This window comes from Mustela putorius, unplaced genomic scaffold (assembly GCF_011764305.1).
Source record: "Mustela putorius furo isolate JIRA1106 unplaced genomic scaffold, ASM1176430v1.1 tig00000788_pilon_pilon_pilon, whole genome shotgun sequence".
Taxonomy (NCBI): Eukaryota; Metazoa; Chordata; class Mammalia; order Carnivora; family Mustelidae; genus Mustela; species Mustela putorius.
In genome coordinates, this window is record NW_025421481.1 from 5,094,902 (window position 1) to 5,108,830 (window position 13,929).

The 13,929-nt window shown below is 40.7% G+C and overlaps 1 protein-coding gene across 3 annotated transcripts in view; it reads right to left on the bottom strand.

Moving 5' to 3' along the window:
* The window catches only part of ANO4 (anoctamin 4), a 457,427-nt gene that overhangs the window by 360,414 nt on the left and 83,084 nt on the right, over nucleotides 1-13,929 (bottom strand). The window contains exon 1 of one of the 3 annotated variants that reach the window (XM_004742961.2): nucleotides 12,320-12,446. The exons of the other annotated variants lie outside the window; for them this stretch is intronic. The gene's annotated coding sequence lies outside the window, so the exon portion shown is untranslated. Of the gene's footprint in view, nucleotides 1-12,319; nucleotides 12,447-13,929 lie in introns of those variants that run through there. 3 annotated transcript variants of the gene reach the window in all.

Sequence of the window (13,929 nt, forward strand, 5' to 3'; positions counted from 1 at the left end):
TAGAGAGAACACTTATCTAAAAGCACCTGGATAAAAGGTTAGGCAATTTATAATTTTCAACCATACTTAATTCATTTTCCCCCACACTCCTAAGATCCATGATCTGTGGGTCCTTTTCTGTGTCCCCCACAATGTTCCTCTGACCCATGTCAATACAAAATGGGCTGCCAATTTCTTACATTACCAAAGCTCTGATTACTGCTTGCTGAAAATCCTCAGCCTGTGAAATTGTTTAAAGTTAACTTTAAGTGTAGTCTCTTTATCAATTTTATTGCCCAGGAAAGTAGACACCATTTATATACTTTCAATTAACCCTATTTAACAGCCTCTTAGAGTAAGGCAATCCTAGGAACTCTCTATTGAATCATTTCACACATTCCAGTGTGGCTTACAAGTATACAGATGCATGGAAGGACTCGGTAAGAGTTCACCATGGCCCACTCACCACACTGGCTGTGTTAACTGCTTGTGCTACAGTGGCGCTCCGAACTATTCTTTCCTCATCTCCCTTGAAAATACTGCAAATTTCCTTAGCAGTAGTTATCTTATCCATTCTTGCCAGTTTCACTTCCTAGGCATTTCTAGCAGCATCCTTTTAGCTTCGGTTTGGAAGCAAATCCATAATCCTGCCATCCTTCAATCACATCCAATGCCACCACCCTGGTCCATCATCACCTCTCCTAGATTCCTGGACTAGCCTCCTGACTGATCTATTTATACCCTAACCCGCAATGATCTGTTCTCCATGTAGCAACGAACAAGATGCTTTCAATGCTACCAGACAAATCATTACACCCCTGTACTCAAACCACTGCCAGATTTCCCATCTCACTCTAACATCTAATTAATTCCCACAATGACCTCTGGCTCCCAGCTCCTCCTTTGTCACTCAGCTCCAGCCCTCCTGGCTTCTTTGCTATTCTTTAATCATGCCAACCACAGTCTCTTCTCGGGGCCTTTGCACCAGCCATTCCCTCTGCACAGACCCTCCTTCCCATACAACCTCTGGTTTACACCCTCCCCAACCCCACCTTGGGTCTGTATTCAACAATCACTCTGCTGAAAGTTGTGTCCTGAACAGCATGCTCCACACCACCCTGCCTTTCCCCTTCATTCTGCTCCATTCCATTTACCAGTGCCTGTCATATCAGATTATTTATCAGCTTCTTTGTCAGTTTCCTCCCACTTGAATGTAATCTCATTAGAAGTAGAAAGCATATCTATCCTATATGCTGTTCCATCCTAGAAGCCTAGTACAAAGCCTGGCCTATATGTGAATGTAATAAATAACTGTGGAATCATTGAATTACATGGGATCCCTGTCATTCTTAATGCCACAGCCCTAGTTTAAGAGAAAATAGTCTCTCACTGTGCTTCGTCTTGTAACCTCCACAGGAGTATTCCTGAGTGTATACCCCTGCCCTTCTCACTTATCTTCCATATAGCTACCAAAGTGAGGCAGTCTACAATCTGACCTAGTCTCTTCTGCTCAAAAATCCTCTCCAATGCCTTTTGAATAAGGAAAACTTCTTCTACATGTTATATAAAGTCTTTTGAAATGCAGTACCTGCACATTGGCTAAGCGTCATTTCCTTCCTGTCTCAAACTAAATTACTTGTAACTCACTCATATCCCAGTGACTTGGTATTTGCTAGTTTCTCTCTGGTACAGCTTCCCCTGCTCTGCCCACCTGGCAGCAACTCATTTAAATGGCCCAGTTTAGATGCTACTTCCTCAGTGAAGCATTCCCTGATTGCCCCAGGATAGCCTTAAGCACTCCAACTCCAGGATTCAATTCCACCCTTCATATAATTTCAAGAAGTACATTATTATTATTTGTTTTCAGGCCAGTCTACTAGTGAACAGCAAACCCTTTGATGAAAGGGACCTCTCATTAGCATATTCTTAATGTTTGACCTATAGTAAGTACTTGTTAAATGCCTCCTTAATTAATTTATTAATGGGTAAATAAATTAGTAAAAGACAATGTTACAGAACGCTGTGAAAAAGGATCCAAGCAATTGGTGTTCTCAATCTGGGAATGAGAAAAACATGTATTAAACACAGTTAGAGATTCAAGGCAAATACATGTTTTTAGTTAGAACAACAATTCAAAAGATGGGGTTTTTAAGGAGGGGTAAAAGAAACATGAGTCAATCTATGCAAATTTTCAGTATTTTTTTCCCCTAGGTTATTTACTCATTCTATGGTGCCTAAAGAACACTCCTATTCCCTTCTCATCCCTCAATACCTGGAAACATATGAAGATTAGACAAGAACCTATCAAATTATTTAAATAAAAAACTACTATCAAGACATGTGAAGAATACTATGAGAACACTAGCCAGATCCTAAAGGATTTGAATAAATGGGAACTCTGGGCACAGGTTGGTTCAATTTCATAAATTCTTGGTAAACTAACCTATACATTTAACCCTTCCTCCAAAACATCATTTTTTTTTTAAGTACTAAACGACTTCTAAAGTTTATATAGAAAAACAAGCATGTAAGAAGATCCAGGAACCTCTTGGAACAAAGAATAATAAGAGGAGACTAGCCACACCAGATAATAAGGCTAAGTAGAGAAAACAAAATAGAGAAATTAACAGTGTAGAGCTAGTTAAGAAACTAACAGTTAATAAAACAGAGCAAACTCCCCAAACAGTTCAAACTGCTGAAGGGGATTTAATAGATGATGCCACCCTTTCCTGCTACCCTTTCATGTCACCTCCACCCTGGTCTAAGTAAATATCAACTTTCTCAAGAATTAAGCTATCACAGGCAAAGAAAAGATATGAAGATATATTGTTCAAAAAATGTTTGGAGGCAACTAGGTAGTCATTGGGAATAAATAAATTTCTATTTCCTTATTAAACTAAAATATGTGTGAATAAGAATTAAGTCATTAAAATACAAAAAAGACATTGTTGGATCAGTTTTATGATACCAAAGTGGGTTAGGCTTTTTCATTATTATACAAAACCCAAAAACAACAGAAGTAACATGACAACTTTCATTACATAAAACTTAATTTCTTATCCCCAAAATATCAATATCAATATCAAACAATATCAAAAGACAGATGACAAAGTAGGGGGTAAAATCATAAGAAAATGTTAAATTCTTTATTCCAAATCAAGAAGACCAAAACTCAAAAGTGAGCTTGCAAAAACCATTAAAAGACTGTTCACAGAGGAAGAAAATATGGGTTAAACACATGAAAAGATGCTCGAACTAAACTATGAGGTACTAATTTTCACCTAGCAGAGTAGCAGAGATCAAAATGTTTGCATTTTGATGCAGCAGGCATTTGGTGAAACAGGCATTCTCATTCAGTGCTGGTGGGAATATAAATTGGCATACTTCTGTTACTAGCTACTTGATAAGAGTTCATTTTAAACCCATCTACACTGTGACCCAAGCACTCTGCTTTTAGAAATCTTTCCTACAAACTGCCACATAACAACACCACCCTGACCATCCTGCCCTGCATCTACACCAATCCCATCTCCTTGCTTATTCTCTCCTAGAAAGAGCAAACAACACTGTAGCAGTGGCTTGCTTAGACCATGCACCATGTAAGGAGAAACGATCCCTAACTCCTCTGTACCAGTGAGAGGAATTTAATCTTATTTACTGCTATCTTGCTCCTACCCCCCCCCTTTTCTCTTTTCCTGACAGAAAGTCACTTACTATGTCTAGTGGTCTTCCTTCATGGACCCCTGTGGTCATTCACTCCTTCAATTCCCCTGTTCATAGGTCACTGTGATACAGACTTGCAATTCAAGTAAACTGAATCAGCATTTAAAAGACTAATAGCAAAAACAGAGCTCTTTCTAAAACTTCATCATAAAATCATTCATCCAAACATGTAGAAGAAAGTGTGATCATGATCATTCAAAGAGTCTGCTCAACAGGTAAATATGCACACACAAACAAATTCCTAACACAAGAGAGACAAATAATGAGTTAACAATTGTTGGGCAACATAACCATCTTACAGACACTGTGTCAAGCGCTTTCCATGTACTACTGCATTTAACACTCACAATAACTCTATCAGGTAGGGACTGTTAGTTTGAGTTTTACAATTGAAGGACAATGATATACAAGGAGACTATGCAACCTATCTAAAGTCCAAAGGTGAGTAAGTGGTAGAGCCAGGATGAGAACCAGAATGTCTACCCCAGAGCCCAGTCTCTTTCCACCACCAGGAGAAATTTTCCTTTAAATCCTAATTATTTTAGAAGAAAGGTAGAAAGTACTGACCAAAATCTTGCTTGGAATATAATAGAACACAGACACTGAATTAAAGATCACACATAATAGTGTAAGAATTCTTAAAAATTCATAAATATTGCTTTTTGTTTCAAGACATCATTTATATGACTTATTACCCAAATGTTCTAAATTGGGCAGGACCTGTTTTTACAAGTGCTGCTCCTTGAGGTACATGCATCTCACTGACTTTATCTTCCTTCCTTCCCACCCAAATTGAAATTTCTTGCTAAATTTCTTGTATGAACACCTACTAGATCACTCTCATCTCTTCCTAAGGAGCTGTGTTCACCGGTGGTGTCCACCACTTCCTTGCCTCCCTCCCAGTGCCAGAGCCCCCTAAACTCAAGCTCCCAGTCTTCCAGAAGAGCAGTCCAATCTGCTACCCTCAGACTCAAGTGAGAGACAGGTCTGTTTCTATCCTATATTCTTCATCTGAATTCTGACAGTTCTACTGTTGAGAAAAATACTCATGAGCTCTGATGTCCATCTTACTTTTTCTTGAAGTCAATTCCAGAGCTAAATGCCTGATTATAACTTCTGTTCACCGTACTCCAATTATTTCAACAGCTATACTTACCTAGGGGGGTAAAAAACCCCTCAAGATTGCAGTTTATGTAGCCTAGTCAGAAAGTAAATATAAAAGCAGTAAGCTAAAAACAATGCATGGGGCCAAATTAAATATTATGAACATGTTCAATGAATGGAAACCCCAAATATGACTATAATAGTAGCATAAACATTCTTTATTTTCACCATTGTGACATGCTTTGTATCTGCTAATGTGTTTGTCTATTGGCCCCTCCCCTTTCTCCCCTTTCTCCCAGAATGTTAGCTCCATGAAAGCAAAATATAGGTGGTTTTGTTCACTGTTTCTCTACCCAGAACTATGCCTGAATAAGCACTTGTTTAGTGAATGAGCTTCTTTTCTACCTCATCATCTCTCACTCAGAATCTCTTTGCTTTCATGCTGTGGCCAAGGGATCTAGAGATTATCCTTACAATTCCATCTTCTGAGGTTACATCCAGGGTAGAGAGGCATCTGACCAGATCCAATTCTCAGAGGCACAAAATTTAACTTACCACTCCCTAAACATTTGTTCCCTGATTCTTTTAGAAAAAAGGAAAGTGGGAAGAGGCATAGGAGAGATCACACCTTAGGGATGAATAGAAGTGATTACAGATAGTTTTTTAATAAGCGACTCTTTCACCTACATGAAAGCAGCTTCTCCATTCATAACCTCATTAATTAATAAAATGATTGTATTCTTTGTAAATAGCACAAAGCTAATTGCCAAAGAAAAAGAAACAGAAGGTGTGAGTAATGAAGCACCAAAGGACCATGGGGTTCTTTACACTCTGGACGGTATTTTCACAGGCACTTCAGTGACCTCCATCCTAAATTCTCTCTAGGTCTAAACTGATTGATTCAGATTAGATTTCCTGGTTTCATTTCCTTGTGATGACTTTGAATGTCAAAGTGTACCCTCAAGGGTAAACGGGCTGGGGGAGAAGCAAACGTTTTATGTGGTTATATACTGAGCAACTGCTCTTTCCCTGAATACAGACTTGATTTAATTAAACCTGAGGAGAGATTCCTTTTTGGCTTTATCCAGGCCCCATTAATTATCTCCTGTCTTTCAGGAAATAATAAGGTGTCACTTAGCTCTTCTGATACCATCCCCATCTCCCCCACCCAAAGGTCTCTGGTCTTCCCCTGCCTTTTCCATTTCATCACCACCACTACCCAAGACATCTTCTTGCTGACCATCAAATCTCTAGGTTCTTGCTCAAGCCAGCTCCCCTCTCTGGAATGCACCTTGCACCTTCTACCTCCAAACTTATATGCCTATCTCCAGCCTAGCAGAATCTCTGCCTTATTATCAGACCATTTATACAAGAAACAAATCTTTACTAGCTTATGGTTTTTCTTAAATCTTTCATTCCCAGAGATCTAATACAATGCTTTGTTTAGAGAAGGCACTTAATTCTTGTTTGCTTTACTGAAACTGATTTGGAGATAATCATTTTCTGGGGGGTTTTACATAAAATTTCTAATGGATTACATTAGGATGACTGCCAATCTCTTTATCCTTTGTAGCCTAATTCATATAGTCACATTATTTTGAAAAATTAAGTTCTCCACATAGAGCAGTAGCTGCCAATACCAGCACCATAGGCTTCATATGGCGATTCCCAATCTGCTAGCTATTGGTATCTGCAGTACACTGAACTAGGCCTTGGGATATAGAGATGAAAATAGAGTCCCTGCCCTCAAGGAACAAAATACCTATTTGGGAAAGAGAACCAATAGACAAATAATCACAATACAGTCTATCAAGTCCTATGGGATCTTTGTACTAAGGGATCTTAAGATAGACACCGTCGACCTAGCTCAGCTCTGTACAACAGGGGTCAGTAAAGAGGGTAAACATCACAAAGCATTCATGAGAGATGGTATCCGAACTTTCTTCGAAAGTTAGTCTGAAGAGAAGAGAAACATTTCAGGCTGAGGAACCAGCACATGCAAAGGCACTGTATCCAAGGGAGAACACTGCATATCTCTAGGCACTGCAATAGGTTTGGTGCTTCTGAAACATTCCACAGGAGCTTCAGAACAAGAGATAAAACAAGCAAATATCTGTACATAATAATGGGCTTGCTATGCAAGGCCAAGGGATTTGGTCTTTAACCTGCAATTAGTTCCCTAGACACCATGCTATCTAGACTACCCATTTAGGATTCCAGGGAACAGTTTTTCCGAAGAAGGGAACACTCATTTTGTGAATCACAACAGTTACAAACAAGTTTAGCCAATTAATCTCTTTTGTTCAGTCAGGTAACAGAACAGAAGCTAAGAACAGGGTTTTGGAAAACTGGATGATACATGCTGCAATGACAGCAAAGGTGCCTTTTCAGGAAAAGAACTTGTCAGTGGAATAATCGCAAGGCAGAAACTGACCAAGCAAACGGCTTTTCAGCTGGATTCTTTGAGAAGCGATGTGAAACAGGTCACTGGCTAGGAGTCAAGACAAACTCCATGAAACGTAGCTAGACTCTGAATAACCTCAGAAATGGCAGCGTCCAGCTGTTTCACCACGGCGCCCCTGCCGTGTGGCATTTGGATGGACACAATAGGTGCTCAATAAGTATTAGGTGAATGAATGGAAGATTCAATCCATAAATATTCTCTCTACAAAACTGATCATCAGTTAAATAGTTGAAGCGCAGGCGGAAAAAAACTCAGCACAGTGTTTTTAAATTTTTTAAATGTTCAAAAGAAAAGCAAAACTTCAATACAAAAAAAATGCATTTCTACATAAGCATGAACAAATTACCATAAATATTGGCTTGATGTGACTCACTCTGACTGGTACAGCCACGTAATCTGCATGAAACAAACCCAGAAATAATGGACACCAGTGAGTTAGATGCCACAAAGCAGTTTTGTGAGCAATGAATGACACAGTAAGTGTCAGCTGTGTATTGTGGAAAGGGCCCCGCACCAGGAATGGAACAAAGATCTGAGTAAATTCATGCACATTGCAGTAAAATGTCTTGCCCAGGTGCTAACCAGGTCTCCAACCCTGGGGAGGCACTTAACCTCCCTGAGCTTTAGGTACCTTATCTAGGAAATGAGAGGTTTGATAAGACACTCCTCAAGGTCCTTTATTGACGGTAAGGAGAAACATTTCAAAATATCCCAGGGTAAGCTGGTAGTGATCACATACACAGGAGCTCTGTTCGTGACGGTTCACCATGATCACACTTTTCTGTATAATACTGATGCTCGTGCCATGGTCAAACTTCTAGGATCGAGAGAATGTATAACCCATCTTCTCTCCAAGAATGTCTAATCTGGATCAACTGCCTTAAAAAGTACCATCCATCTAGTAAAAAATAGAGGTAAAATAACAGTTCATAGTTTTCAATAGCTGAGAGACCCCTCTGAGATTATCTGGCCCAAGCCCAAGGAGGCAAATAGGAGTCTTAGTCTCACAGCAGTTGGTGCCTGGGGCTGTACTGGAACCCTGGGTTCTGAAGGCATCCCACTGTGACTAGTTGTCTTCTCTGACTGTCTCCAGACACTCATTCCCTCTGACACTCACAGGAGGTCCCCAGTAGGGGACAAACAGGAAAAATGTAAGTAAGTAAATTCCTGCTGTATTACAAGATGTCTGCTTTCTATAAGAATGGCTGCTGGCTCACACAAGCGGAAAGGTCATTGATGTCTTAGCACAGATGCCTAATTAAGGGTCAAAGATTTCTATTAGTGGAAAGGCTTCTCAAAACATGTCATTATGTGTTTTTAACAATTTATTGGATCTTCAGACTTAAGAGCAAACAGCTTGACTGGAGTATTAAATGCTAAATAAAGGGAAGAATTTTGGGGCTGTGATTTGGTTCTCCTCCAAAATTCTGCCATCTCCCTCTACAACCCAAGAAATATAACTTGCAACAAAAACATTTGTGACAGTCTGGCTAGATTATTATGCTACTGAGGACATGATTATCTTCTGCAAAGCTGTCTAATGACTATAGCCCTAGATGAATTCAATAGGGAGGCACAGATCAAAAATGCACTATTCGATACAGCTCATGAAGCATTTCTTCTATTTTATAAAATCTAAGTTGCCAATTGAATAGCAAGTTCCTTTCAAAGTAGATCACCATAGCTGGTGTTAGAAGTGGTCTTGAACCTCTGTTAAAGAACAGTCCTCGCCCTAAACAGCTTTATGTGGGAGTTGTACATTCCCCTCTATCCTCTGTTTAAAAAAAAAAAAAGACTCATGGAGAGAGATGGTAAAGGAAGTATATTAATTGTACTAGAAAAAGCAACAGAAAAATTCAGCCAACATCCTTAATCTGGTTCATCTAACTCCCAAAGGAAGGCTGTGTCACATAATCAAATTTTTTTTTGCTTTATAAAAATGAACTCCATAAACTCCTCCTCTTAATACAAAGACCTTGTAGGTAGTAAGCATGTCAATATTTGAGGGCAGTCCAACCTAGACAGATCTAGAATGTCATTAATTAAAATGCAAAACTGATTCTATTCCTGGTACTGGTAATCAACTATGGAAAGTAGTTTCAATGACAAGAATGCTTGCAGAAGCATGAGGTTGTGTTTGTATTATTGGGGGCAATTTCTTCCCTCATGAACAGGACTGCAGGTTGAACTCTGGAGTTCAGCTACTAAAAAAGAAGCTGTAACCAACTCTTCATTAGTCATCAACTTTCACTGCCTGAGTTCCTATGTGTACACGTATGCGTGCTCACACGTAGAAACATACACAAAGCAGAAGTAGGAAAGAACACAGAAATGAAGAGGATAAACATGGAAGACTGATAGACAACAGAAGCTGCAGGTTTCATATTAAACCACCACTAACAGGGACAGTAAAAGCACGGTTTTAACAATAGCTATAATTAAGAAGAATGAAAAATGAGTAAGTGCATCTACACCAATCTAGGTGCTTCTAGACCCATTTCCAATCAGCAAAATCCATTGCAAGGTAAAGCAGCTAAGTTAACACATACAAAATGTTGTGGTGACTTCATCACACCAAGAGGCTACTGACTCCACTCAGCACCGCTTCTATCAATTTCTCCTGCAGTAGTTTCAATTTCTCCTGCCTTCAGAGACCCTGCAAAGGAATTAACATCACACCATGCTGTGAGACAAAAAAATGCTGTAGAATGCATTCCCCCAATTCAAAGAAATTCCCAAAGGCGTTATCTGGAGGAGGGGTGTAAGAAGTGGGGAAATCCCTACCAAAAAAAAAAAAAAGCTAGCTAGAGGATGCTAAGCAATAGCTTGGGAATTTTGTTCTATTCTCTAAATGGGCATGCTACAACTATTAAAAATATGTTCACATAATAGACCAACAGTACATTTGTGTATATGTTTGCATACATATATATACACACACATATATGCACACACACACAAAATTCTCCTTGCATAAGCAAACATTCTGTTCAGCCAGATAAAGAAGCCTAAGGAGCTTTTTCTCTCAAAGCTTAAGTTGCTACTAATTAAAGGGAAATATTTTCTAAATGCATCCAAAATTGTTCACAGTGTGAAATACGGAGTCTCTTTCCACGACATACAAACTGATTCTCTTTCCATCTTGATGAATACCTGAAATTGTGTTGCCAGGCACCTGATAAAAATCCTTACAACTGGAGGGGAAAAAGGAATATACAATGTAAGAAAACACCATTAAGGATGAAAGTAAACAAGTAAGCATGAAAGAATGATCAAAGGAAGCCAAGAAGTCCACCAGTCAGATCACGACGTTGCTTTGAGCCATAATTGAGTGTAGGAAAAAGAGTAGATATTAGAACAGCTAATCCAAACAATGCTGAAAGTATTTCAAACATTACTTAAGGATTCAGAGACTACAGTCTGCAAGGGTTCTAATGTTTTTGTTGTTGCAGTTAACCTATTTGTGGGTTTCACTCTGCAACTGGGCTATCGTGTAAACATCCACAAATTCTTGCTTTTTATTTAAATGTATGCTTTCATGTAAAAACCTTCCACCAAATATATCTACTTTGAACCCAAGGAACAGAATAAAAGCATATGCCGGATGTCATCACCACTATTTTAAGAAAAATCCACACAGGCAGTAGAAATAAAAGTGGTGAGAATGAGCAAAACAGTTAAGGAACTTTATATTCCAAACTCCCAATCAACAGGGGGAAAGACCAGACATTTTATCCCACTTTTTTTTTTCTCATCTGTTACCAAAAATCACATTTTTTAGTGCAGTATCTTACAAATCACAGGCTGAATTACATTTGATCAGAACCTTTCCCAGAGTGAAATGGACCAGAACTGGAAACCCCATACAAAATCAAATAAGACAACCTAGCTCCAGCCCAAGGCTGGAAAAGAACTAAGCAGCATTACTATGGTAAGGCTTATTTTCTGAAATGCCAAAACAATTCAACACACCTGCTACTAAAAAACAAGAGAAGAAAACCCCCTTGTGAAGAGAGCTACTCCCATCAACCACCAGTAAGAACTATACCAAAATGTTCTTGGTTTCCTATGGGCTGCAAGAGGCAGGTAGCCAGCAACAGACCTGAAGTTGTGGTTCTGTCTGCAGCAAGCAGGAGACCAGGTGAAAAATTAGGGCACTCTTCTAAGAGTGATGTTCTGGAATAAACAATCTGCCTGTGGACACCACAACACGCACGTTCTTCCCAGAAACCTGCTCATTTTCCACTTAGAAAAGTCTGACCATTCCAGTAGCCTCAAAGCATTTTCTCTCCCAGGAGGATGAAACTATGTTGTCATCTCAAAAAAACGTTCCTATCACCATTGCCCCACCGGCCTCTGAAGAGGACGTAAAATAGGGTTTGCAGAACAGGCACCCTGAGATTCCAAAGGAAAAGCAGCAATGAGGTCATGAATTACTCCATCTGCCAGTGCAGGATTCCGCCTGCCGTGAATGTTCCTGCCCAAGTTGTAAAGCCCACAAGAGACAGGGCCGTTCTGGACTCGGGGACTCGGGGGACAGGTACTTCAAGTGCCGCTGCCTAGGGCAGACTCCAACGTAACTCACACGGATGCTCATCTTCACCTGGAAAGAGGGAAGAGTTTGCTGTGTGGGCAGCCCAGCCCCAGCCCTTCCGGATTCCGAGAGTGCCCCTCAGCACGCCAAGGATTCATCTTGCCCAAATTTGTCAGCCACCCTCCACAGACTCCCCGCACACTGCTGCAGTTTACCACCGTGAACACATTCCCCTGGCTGCTGCTTCAAGGACAAAGAGAGAGTGCTAATGTTTCCATCACAGCCGAGCAGCTCAGGTTTATGAAAAATAAATAAATAAAACTGAAATTAAAAGACAAACAGCCCAGACCAATGACCCCCGGCATTTTAGTTAACCGGATCACCCCCGACACAGATCCGTGAGAAAAGGGAGCAACGCAAAGAGAAGGTCACTAAAGCTTAGCTGGGAAGAGAGGGAGCCAGCGAGAGCCTCCAGTTCACTGCAGCAGAGCAGCTCATTCAATGCAAGCACTTACCATAAAAATAGAAAGAGTCAAAAGAAGGAGAAGGGATCCTTCCTCCGTGTCTTCGGCAGAAAGAAATCCAGGCAAGGCTCGGGATGAAGCCAGCAAAGGCTATAGAACCACCACACACAAGTCCTTTTCAGCCTCCCCTGTGCCCCGCATGCAGTTGTTTGTGCTGTAAAAACCCTGAGAAGTCTGGAGCAGGACTCTCCGGAGAGCGAGCTGGAGCGAAAAGCAGCCGGGTGGATTTCGCCGCCGCCGCCGGCTCAGAGCATCACGCCCAGGACTTGTCCTCCCCCGGGTGCAGGGGCGTCCTGGACGGGGTTGGCTGGGCACCAGGCTGGGGTCGCGAACATGAGAAGAGGGGAGGAAAGGAGCCTCTTTGGAGTGGAAGGAACTGCCAGGGAGAATGTATCAGTATTCCATATCAGTTATTGCCGGCGACCAATCAGCCCAGCCACGGGGCCCTTGTCAGTGTGACAAGAGAGCATCGGAAGTCAGCCGGTTCTGAGAGGGGCAGGACAGCCCCCTGCCTCTAAAAGAAGTTTGGCAGGATTGGCATCTCGCTCTCCATCCAGTTGCTGCTCATATTTGCTTGTTATTAAAAACAAGCTCTAAAACCCCATAGAGAGCCAGACGTTCAGGAAGTTTCCTGTGCATCCCACAGCATCTCTGCAAGAATCCAGATTTGAAACCCACCCTAAATGAGATCTACTGGCATATCCAGACCAGACAACCTGCTCATGTGCACGGAGAGGTCGTCCTGAGTTTGGGGACGGCAACTTGGACATGAGCTTCTTTATGGCCAATGCACAGGATGAGGAGACCCAGGATTGGTCTCCCTATTACACAAGTCCAAAATTTAGGCAGAAAAGGCTGAAAAGTTCTCTCCAGAAATTTGCTTCTCGATGTCATCATTTTCTTGTGTAATATATGCACAGAAGTAGTTGTTAGAGACGAATGTATGAAGATAGCTAAAAGTTCCCTTTGAGGTCTCTTAAATCACTGGTAAGAGAGAATGTGTGGTACTGGGTAAACAACCCTGTACAACAATTCATAGGCACAATGAAGTGTGACAAACTGTGCTAGACTAATGGAAGAGGCACAGGAGCAAACCCCTTTCTGGAGACAAAAGGATGAGTAGAGAAGTTAACACTTTTTCCCTCTTGCTTTTCCCCCATTCAATTTTAATACTGAACCTATAAACTTAGCACATATATATGAATCTGTTTGGGGTTGTACAGTTAAATTAGATAGAGGAGTAGGTTCTCAAGTTAAATGCCAGTCAAATTGGACTCCATACTAAAACTTCAGAACTATTTTTTAAATGTAGGTAGAATGGCCTTGGGTCACCTTTTTATCTTGTCACAAAAGATTAATTCTCTTGTGCTAGTCAAGAGTTAATGGGAAGACACAAATGCTCCTAGTTTTGTTTTACAGGTGACTTACATGAGGCAGAGTTTTTATTTTAGTTCTTTCTTTACCTAGAAGTTGAAGTATCATTTGGACATTTTGTTGTGATCTCCAGCCAGAGGCAAACTAACTTTGGGGAACCTGAATACCACAGCTTAAAAGGAAGGGCTGGGCTCCAAGGAAGCAGTTAACTCACTCAAATGAGTCAC